The 9489-nt window shown below is 40.3% G+C and overlaps 1 protein-coding gene across 6 annotated transcripts in view; it reads right to left on the bottom strand.

The window, feature by feature from the left end:
• Nucleotides 1-4850: 4850 nt before the first annotated feature.
• The window catches only part of MACROD2 (mono-ADP ribosylhydrolase 2), an 824802-nt gene continuing 820163 nt past the window's right edge, over nucleotides 4851-9489 (bottom strand). For 4 of the 6 annotated variants that reach the window (XM_085054069.1, XM_085054073.1, XM_085054071.1 and 1 more), the window contains one exon: nucleotides 4851-8043. The gene's annotated coding sequence lies outside the window, so the exon portion shown is untranslated. The remainder of the gene's footprint in view (nucleotides 8044-9489) is intronic. The other 2 variants (XM_085054070.1, XM_085054074.1) reach the window with 1 other exon arrangement.

The following is a 9489-nucleotide window of genomic DNA, read 5'->3' as shown; positions in this document are numbered from 1 at the left end:
TGCTGAGATATTTTGAAGCAAAAAGGAAGCACTTTTTCTCCAGTAGCATAAGTACCAAATGTCTCCTGAGAGGTGATAGCTGCTGTTTCTGTCTTTCAGACCACTCACTTGGATGATGTGAGGACTGTGACCAAGTGTTGCCTCTTTAGCCCCCATGCCAGGTAAAAGGTATTTTCTCATCACATGCAGTGTGACCTTCCCTAGCCTATGCCCCAGACATGTTGTGATCTGCCTTCCCATTTAAACTTAAGCTAGAAGAGAAAGGATATGTGTGTACCAGTTCTTAATGCCCAGGTACTTTTAAATAATGGAGATTTGGGGAGGAAGGGGGAAATCAGTTAGATGGGAAGCCTGGGGCTTATTACCCTGTTTTTTCTCCACTCCAGGGCAGACATATGATAAGTGTGTGTTTTAAGCTCTCTACGAAATAAGGCCCGATGGATTAAAATAGATGTTCACTTGATTAAGGGCTGATTTAAAAATATTTTTAAAAGCAGATTAGAAATTAAATAAAGTCTTTTTTGAGAGCTGACCTGCTGCTTACAGATTCCCTTCCAATATTTAAAAATGCATTTAAGTGCCATTCAAGCATCCACAGAGACCAGCAGTCATAGTTTGGTTTTCTCACCACATTTCAGGCTGATGTAGCATTGAGTGCATTGAAAATTCCCAAAATAAGAATACAGTGCACATCCCCCAAAATAAGGTGAGCAAGGAGGATGGGAAGAGAGATGTACTATTAAAAGATTAGGATGATGGGATTGAAACCTTTTTGGGCTCTGGGTGTTTGAACAGGGTGTGAAGTTATTGATAACAATCAGGAAACATTGGCCATGTTCGATGCTTCACTTACAGCTCAGTACCTAAAATGGAGAGATTGATTGGTTTCAGAGCACGCTGCAACCAATATGGCATATTTGATGAATATTGCAGCTCTAATTAGCCGTGACTCAGTTGTTTAGAGTTTCAAATGAGGGAAATGATCATGCCAACGCTCTCATTTCCTAAGAAGAGAATTATTGCCTTTTTTTTCTGGTATTTGTCCTCTCCTCTCCTCTCCTCTCCGATGATGCAGACATCCAGCAGAGTTACTCTGACCTCTCTACAACTTTTGCATGCTCTGTGCCACTGGGCTAAAAAACTTCAGTTTTCCCCACATCCAGTTGTGTATTAATATAGTTAAGGGGAAAAACAACCCAAAACAAGACCCAGGGCTCCCCTTTGCATCAGGAAAAGAAACAAGTGTGCAGGTCTGTCAGAATGTTTTCTCTCAGGTTTTGTCACACTTCTCTGTGGGGCAGGGTGAAAGCAGAGGGGATTGCAGCCTATATTTTTTTTTTCTGAAATTAAACTCTTCTTTTTCTCTTTTACAGTTTTTACTAGGCTTGACTGGAAACAGGAACAAAACAACACTCAGTAGTGCCTCTTGTTATCATGTTTTTTAAAACTTCAGTTTCTGGTTTTAGCTCATGATAGAAACCAACTTCACCATAGAGTCCTCTGTTTGTTCTCTGACTCCTGCTCTTATGTCACAATATTGTTCTGATATAAAGTTCTTCATTAACCTCTAGTGTACATTACATATTCTATGTTATACATGTGGATTGCATATATAGCTATCCTGAGAGTTGTGTTTGGGACATGATAGATCCTACATAGGACATTTTATATAGAACTTCATTCAATTTTATTAAAATGGATACATTGCCAAAAAAATCTACAATGACATATGTGCAATGGATATATACAAGATATAAAATACAGTCTATACTAAAACGTATCTAATTACTGCATCATGCATTGTGTAATATAAACATAAAATGTGTTCACAGTAAATACTCTGTGTAGTGTAAGATTTATTATAGCTCATTATATGATGTTTCATCATTATGTAATGTATCTTGCTAATGACACTTTCTAGACAAATAACATAGTATGATATAATTCCTGTATGATATGATACAAATATAATATATAATATAAAGGAGTAGTATACAATGGAATATTATAGCATAGGGATTATATACTACATAATACAGAGTGCTCTGTTTTGTGAAGCTATTTCCCAAGTCGCATTTCATTAGCATCAAAATACCACTATTGTCTTAGTGTGTATATAGTTACATATACATTGAATATGAAATGTTATATAGTTTATATGCTATCTATAATATGTGGTCTAAACCACAGAATTTGTGGTAGACTGCTGGTATATATTATCTCCTTGATAAATGATATCTGGATGGTTTAGTTTACGTAATATGAAATACTTTGTATGCAAGTATTGAATTTATGTTACAGCTTTTACCTAGTTTTAGGGGTTATATAAAACCAAGTTTGATCTGACACATTTTCTATAGAGCACACATTTTAATCAGATTAGGTGTAGTACATGTATAGTATATAATAACATATACTATATAGTCTGAAATACATTAACTACCCATCATCTGCTATATATAGTGCACGGTTAATACAGAATATACACTGCGTAAAAATTGTTTTGACTGGGGGAAAGAGGTAATCAGTGTCTCCTCAGCACCTGGCCTCTCATTTCTCTTTTCTGCAGAAAAAAATAAACACACCCTGCTCTGGTGTGGAGCTGCTGTGAATCACCAGGCAGAGAAGGGATTTTTAATTTCATTATGCCCATTTGTGTGTTTCTGGATTTGTGAGTCTCTGCTGCTTGTTTTAACTGTCTTGTGATTTGATCTCTGCTTCTCTGGTCTGCTTTTATTTCAAAACTAATTTCCTGGCCTGTTGGGATATAGGTAAAAATATATTAAAATCTTAAAACTTAGGCTTACATTTCTCCTCCAGAAGGACACTTCTGCCAAGCAGGTGCTTGGAAACTGATGTGAAAGGTAAGTAGGACTTGGAAGTTCAGAGCACAGGCCAAAGAGGCTCCCTGGCCTCTGCAACAGCCAGTGGCAGCACTGCTACCCAGACTTGCCCTGGAAATGATTTATAAAAATGTCCCATTTCTTCCTGGGGAAAACTGGGAAGATCTTGGTGACTGTTTTTAATAGGTGAGGTATGTCTAGTGGCAAATGCCAACCCCGTTTTCCAGCATCAAACAAGCACATGGACTTATGTTCTTCTGCCAAGGAGCAGATAATGCTCGACAGTGTTGAACTGGAGGGAAATTTCACCTGTGTAATGCAAACAGAAGTACCCCCAAACCACGAGCCCTGAGCTGCCACCAGATGGAGCAGCCTCCCCGAGTACCTCCTCCACTGGCTGTGCTGTCATCAGGAATCTTTTTGGTTTTCCCTTTTTTTTTTCTGAAGGAATTCATTATGAGAAATATGTTATCACTGAATTCTGAAACAATTAGTGGTAATTCGACATTTACTTTAAGGAGTTGCGGATAATTCCAGTGGAATGAGAAATTAGGGTATCTAAATGTCTCTGGATACTTTCACTTCAGAAAAAAAAAAAAAGGAAAGAAAACCCCAACCCCATGACTAATTAAAATCCCAAAGCACAGTTTTCACCTTACAAATAGAACAAGGTCATAATGATCCCTTTGGAAGCTGCTGTGTTAGGGGGGCTAAGGAGAGGAATCAAAGCCAATTTAAAGCATGCACATAACCTTCTGAGAAGGTGCACAGGAAATCCTGAAAGGTAACCCAGTTTCTCTTGGAGACTCTCTGAGAAGCTGATTAGGGAAGTTGGTAATTGGGCCTCTGTTTCTGCAGCTGTAGGTTGACATCCAACGTAATCAGCTCCTCAAAAGTCTTTCTCAAGCACAACATAAATTCAACATTTAACACCTTCCCTTTCAGAGCTTGTTTAGAAATTTGTCAAGAAGACTCCCCCAATCCACATCATTTGGAAAAACACCCATCTCTGTGAGGATCCGTACCATTCCAAACATGTCCTTCTTCACACTCTAAAGGCATGGAGGTTTTCTTCTTGCTGTTGTGCTAGTCAAGGAGGCTGGGATGGACAGCACTTTCTCCTAGCTAAAAAGAAAATTTATTTGTTCTCCCTTTAAATATACACACCAGCAGTTGCAGTTGCAGCAGTTCTGTTGCAGAGGAAACAGGCTACAGTGTGGGCAAAGCAGGTGTCTCCCCTGCTGCACAGCTCTGGAGATCAAGTGGAAACAGAGCTGAAGCCAGTGAGAAGCACAGCTATCGCTGGGATTTGTCTCTCTCAGGTTAGCTTAGACAATACATACATTTGGAGCCTGCATCCAGCACAAAGGCAGACATTCCCCACTGCCATGCATCTTCTCCACCTTGTCCCCTTCCATTTGGCAGTCCAAGGGTTGCAAGGAAAGGTGAAATTTCGAAGGAGGCCATTTGCTGGAGAGTGTTGAACCCACACAGCCACAGGTACTGCTGATGAAAGCCTTGGCTGAGATGAGTAAGGTTGGGTCAGTACACACACTTTTACCTATGCCGGTGGCATGGGACATAAAAAAGCCTCTTTTGCAGATTTTGAAGTATCCTCTACCTATCCATTTTTTAAATAAGTGACGGTAGAAAGGACAGATAACATTGAGCATACACAATTCTTTATTATCCCTATGGATTGCATATATATGGAGTATTCTTTGACAGATAATAAGATGCTGGGATTTAGTGCAACAGGACAGGTTTTGTAACACTTCTTGTACAGCAATGAGACCAGCCAAGACACCTTTTCCCCTCTGAGCTGCAAAATCTAAAAATTCCCCCTGCCTGGAGGAATCCAGTTCTTACAAGAATCTGCCAAATGGCAAATTTTAATGAGGATCTGGTGAGAGCACATCCAAACTGAAATGTCCTTCACGGACAACCAAAATGACCTCTGCACCATCACCATGGTGAGGAGGGAAGAAACACACGAGTGGCATCACCTCATCTTCAGGACAAGCTTTATTAACGATTTGCTTTAACAAGGTAGTATGAAGGCATCAGTTCTTTAAGTTACAAGGAAAGTAACGAGACTCAGACAAGTTCAGCATGGAAATGACAAAGTAACAAAAAGGGCATATTGTTAATCCATATAACTGCTAGACCATCTATGAGAAGACATTTTGCAAGCAATATTCTACATTTCTTTGCATTGAAGTAAAAACATATTTTTTTGGTCAAGAAAATTACCTTTTTTAATTTTTACACTTTTTTAAAACTTATATCACAAATGTCAGGGTAAGGCAAATCCTGGATGAATAATATGATAAAAATCCCTATTCCCCGAGAAAATAGATCCACATACTCTGTTAAATTTTGTAATTTTAAAAGCAAAGCCAGCATGCACTGCATATAGAGAAAACTCTTCTTTTTTTTAAATATAATTTCATTCAAGTCCTAAAGCAGAACAGTGTTAATTCAAAGAGAGGCTTTCTCAGTGCTTTATAGAAAGAATGACAATTAGATGCAGTGACCCATTATTACAGACTGTGTCTGAAGTACTGCCTTTGGATGTTTGCATGGAAGCAAACCATTCATCATGGAAGCAGTCACCAGCCTGAGGAATATCATGCCTAATGGCAGGGGTGAGCACTTTCAGACAAAGGAGAAACAAGGATCAAGCAGAGCCTCTTAGGTTGAATGCAAACATCAGCACCCAAAGGCTGCTATTCCCTTTACACTACCTGCTGTGAATACATTTGGAGCTTAAACCAAAATCTTTGACATAAATACCAGTGGGGTGATTCTCCATCTAATGCTTGCTCTTCTACAAAGCCAGCTCCTTACCTTTCTGAATCTCCAGAAGAACATAAGAGACTGACTGTATTGACTGTTGTTAACACAGCTGAGAACTCATGCTGCTGAAGTATACTCACTTCATGAGTAGTGAAAAACACCAACATCTCAAACCAAAACTCACCCAAAGGAAGATGAATACAAACGAGGATGCAAATGGTACAATAAAGACTTAATCAACTCATAGGTTTCCTTACTTTACACTTTCTGGACTTCATGCTTTGCTGACACATCACTGGGCAAACTCACTACTGCCTACCAAGGTTAAATGAACAGCAAAATGAAATTAGTGTCAGAGGCTACAGAGTGTCTAATATCTTCGCAGGTAATTTTTTTCTTTAACTTCCAGCAGTCTTCACAAGACATTTAAGGAATCTTTATCTCCTTCTGAATGACCACACCTTAGCATCTAGCCTCCTTTGGCTCCATTGCTAAAACAAAAGTTGCTGAACAAAGAGGGACATCTGATTCGTGGCTGATGTTAATATTGCCCATGGGAAAAGCACAATCAAAGCAGGTACAGAACTACATTCAGGGGACTGGAGAGTCTGTTAAAGATATCACAGTTATACCATCCTCCCAATGTGTTTATCCACTCCTGACCTACCTATTGCCACAGCCTGTTTCAATCATAATACCCCAGTATGGAAAATACACAGACACATAAGGGACCACGCAGAAAAGTCCATATCCCAAAAGACATGTTCTGTCAAGCATGACCCCAAGGATGGGAAATGAAAGCATCAGAGGCACCTCAAAGGGAACAAGGAGTCCATTCAAGGGTATTTGGTCAGAAGAAGAGCCAGAGGAACTGTAGTTAGCAAATACAGGTAATCTTAACAAAATTCTCAAACCAATCAATAGACTTCCATTAGCTCATTTACTCCTCCAGTCAATCTAACTCGGAATTGTGCATCCACTCCAGGTGATGAAGCAGCTCCTTGAGAGCCTTTTTGGAGCTAGTGACACCTGGGTGAACACACCGCTGGAGGCAGCACCTGGAAATACCCTTCTGATCCCACCTCAAGGCAACATGCTGGAGTCCTGCAGAGAAGAGGGGGTGGGGGGGCTGCCTTTCCAGGGGCTGTGCTCTCTGGGTGTAATCTGGTGTTTTTCCTGTTTTCCTTTCTAGTCTTTGTTTCTCCTTGACACCCTTTTGAATTAACAACAATCACTGACTCTCGTGGCCCATGTTAGGTATGCTTGGGTCACCCTTGACTTGCTTTTACTCCAGCACAGGATTTCTCATTGAAAGTACTCTGGCTGGGATGAACCCAGATCACAGAAGGATGGAGATATGTCTTACCTTTTTTTTTTTGTACTTTTATTTTCTGGCCAGATATGAAATACTTATTCTGTGATACAGGAATATTTTTGGGTGAAAAAAAAAAAAGGAACAGGATCAATTATTTTTCTCAAAATTATCAAATTAGAATCAACTACTTTGCTTAAAATGATCTAATTATTCTTAGCAATGCTTTAAAATGCAGTTTGTAGCACATCCTACTATGGATACAGGTTGTGTGCTCTTCCATCCAGTGTATTTTTCATCAGTTTTGGTTACAGCACAGTTGGGAAATGTACATGAAAACCTTTTGTTCCTTTTCTACAGATTTCAGCACAGCATTTGCTGGCAGAACAATTGACATATGGCGAGACATTCTTATCCAAATAACTGTTAATTGCTTCCTTAAAAAAAAATAAAAAAATCATGCATATGCAGTGGAAAATGTAATGAGGGCTCACAAAAGCTACTGTGTGAAGCTGTTAAAGCCAGGAGCTGTATTTAAAAAGATGCCTCGAATGCACAGTCTTTCCAGCATCGAGGAAATGTCTGTTGCCTACCTGTACCAAAGGTCACACTTACAGCACTGCTTTTGAGATGTGCAGGGCTCACTGGAAAAAGCAGGATGGATTTGGGGTGCTGGCTGTTTGAGGCCACATGTGTTATTCACATCTAAGGACATGGCTGATCATGGGAAAGAAGATAAAGATGCTAGAAAAGGGGTGGGCCTGGAAACAGGCTATTGATGGGATTATGCAGGAGGAAAAGAGACCCAATGTAAGAGAGGGACTCACATTTCAGAACAAACTGTTGTAAATGTAGGGTTAATTGCAAAACATTGTTAGACCTGGAAAGTTATGATTCTTTCCAACAGGCTTACAGAATGAAATGGAATGAGGAACAAAGAGAAATTAAAGCAAAGACTCATTCCCCCCAAGCTCCCCCCCCCCAACCCGCTGATCATCTCTGTGTGCTCTTTTCAGCCAAGGATGATGCTGTAGGATGTCAGCGCCTGCCTGTAGGGTTTCCTTGGGTCTTTCCCTTCCTGCATCCTTCCTGCGCCACAGCAGCGGAGAGAAAAGTGGGAAAAAAAAAAGGTAAAATTTTCAAGTGTCTGCACAGAACCTAGGTCTCATGTTTCCAGCAACAGATGCCTGCTGTTTCTTTTTTGTCCAATGTTGTCACACAACTTATGTGTAACAGCTAATATTGGGTGAATAAATGACCTGTGCTTAGCAGGGTGTCTTGGTTTTCCAGAGCACCATCAAGCAGCAGCTTAATACCAGAGACCCCCAGCTCTGGCAGGTGCTTTGGTGATACAAACAACACTTTAAAGTACTGAAAATAGCAAGTAAATGGACCTGCTTGGCTCCAAAAAGACCCTTGTGAGATTCTCTGAAGTTTAACAGGCCGATCAATCCTCCCTGGGGATCACTCCTAGCAATCAAAGCAGTAGCAATGGAGTTGGGACAACTTTGACAGAGAGCTGCAATGAGTTTGATGGCTGCCTCTGATCCTGTGCTTGCCACTGAACTGCTGGGCAAGATATGGTGTGCCCAGGTGGCCCCTTTGCATCAGAAAGGTGCCTGCAAAGCCACATCTTGCAGTGGAACTGAAGATATTTATTAACTGGTGGCTTATTCATGGGCAAAAATGACTCCAGCCCAAAACATTCACAGATAATGATTTTTATGGGAAAATGCAGCATGAGACACAGATTTCCTAAGGGCCACGTAGAAACTGCAATATTCAAATACCTTTTTTAAACAGAGGAAGTGCATTAACATATTGATTTTTTTTTTTAACTGTGAGGATTTCATTATTTCCTCCTTTTTTGATTGAGCAAGAAGCTAAGGGAGGGGGAGGAAGAGTTATGGATGCTGTATTTTAATTAATATTTTGGGGGTGCATCCCATTTTTACTTCAGTACTTTTTAAATGGGACACCATCAGGGCTACTTCTCACTCCAGCAGTACAGTAGCACATTGCCTGTACAATAAGGACCAAGAGTCACGTTCAGTAATAAGACCTTGTGTTTTAAATCTCTGTGTTAAATCTCCCACTGGTGTGTAGCTTGCTCTTGTGCTACATAGAACCCCTTTACAAGTGTAAATACAGCATGTTGCTGTTGATGTTATTGGTGTTTCTCAAAAGCCCTACACCAAGGGATGCAGTGTGCACTGAAAACTACTTCTGAGGTGGAAATGGCTACTGCTTCTTTTTGTTAGCTATGAGCCTTGGACTTCTGTCTTCCCACTACATGCTTCATTTTAGTCTAGAAGGAATGCTGTTTATGCCTATGGAAAACATTTCCTCAACAGCCACCACTGCTCTAGCCACAGCACTATCAATGAGTGTGTAAAGCCAAAAAAAGCCTCCAAAAGGCAGCAGAGTGCGAGAAGGCAGTTCTCAGACTTTGCCTTGTTTCTCAGTGGTATTGCTGCAAGAGATGTTAGGTACTGGAGAGCAAGGGCAACAAACCTCTCCTGATATGAACCTTTT

The sequence above is a fragment of the Lichenostomus cassidix genome, chromosome 3 (assembly GCF_008360975.1).
Source record: "Lichenostomus cassidix isolate B80296 chromosome 3, HeHo_3.0, whole genome shotgun sequence".
In the NCBI taxonomy this organism is placed as follows: domain Eukaryota; kingdom Metazoa; phylum Chordata; class Aves; order Passeriformes; family Meliphagidae; genus Lichenostomus; species Lichenostomus cassidix.
The sequence above is the reverse complement of the archived record's forward strand: the minus strand, read 5'-3'. Positions and strand labels throughout refer to the sequence as shown.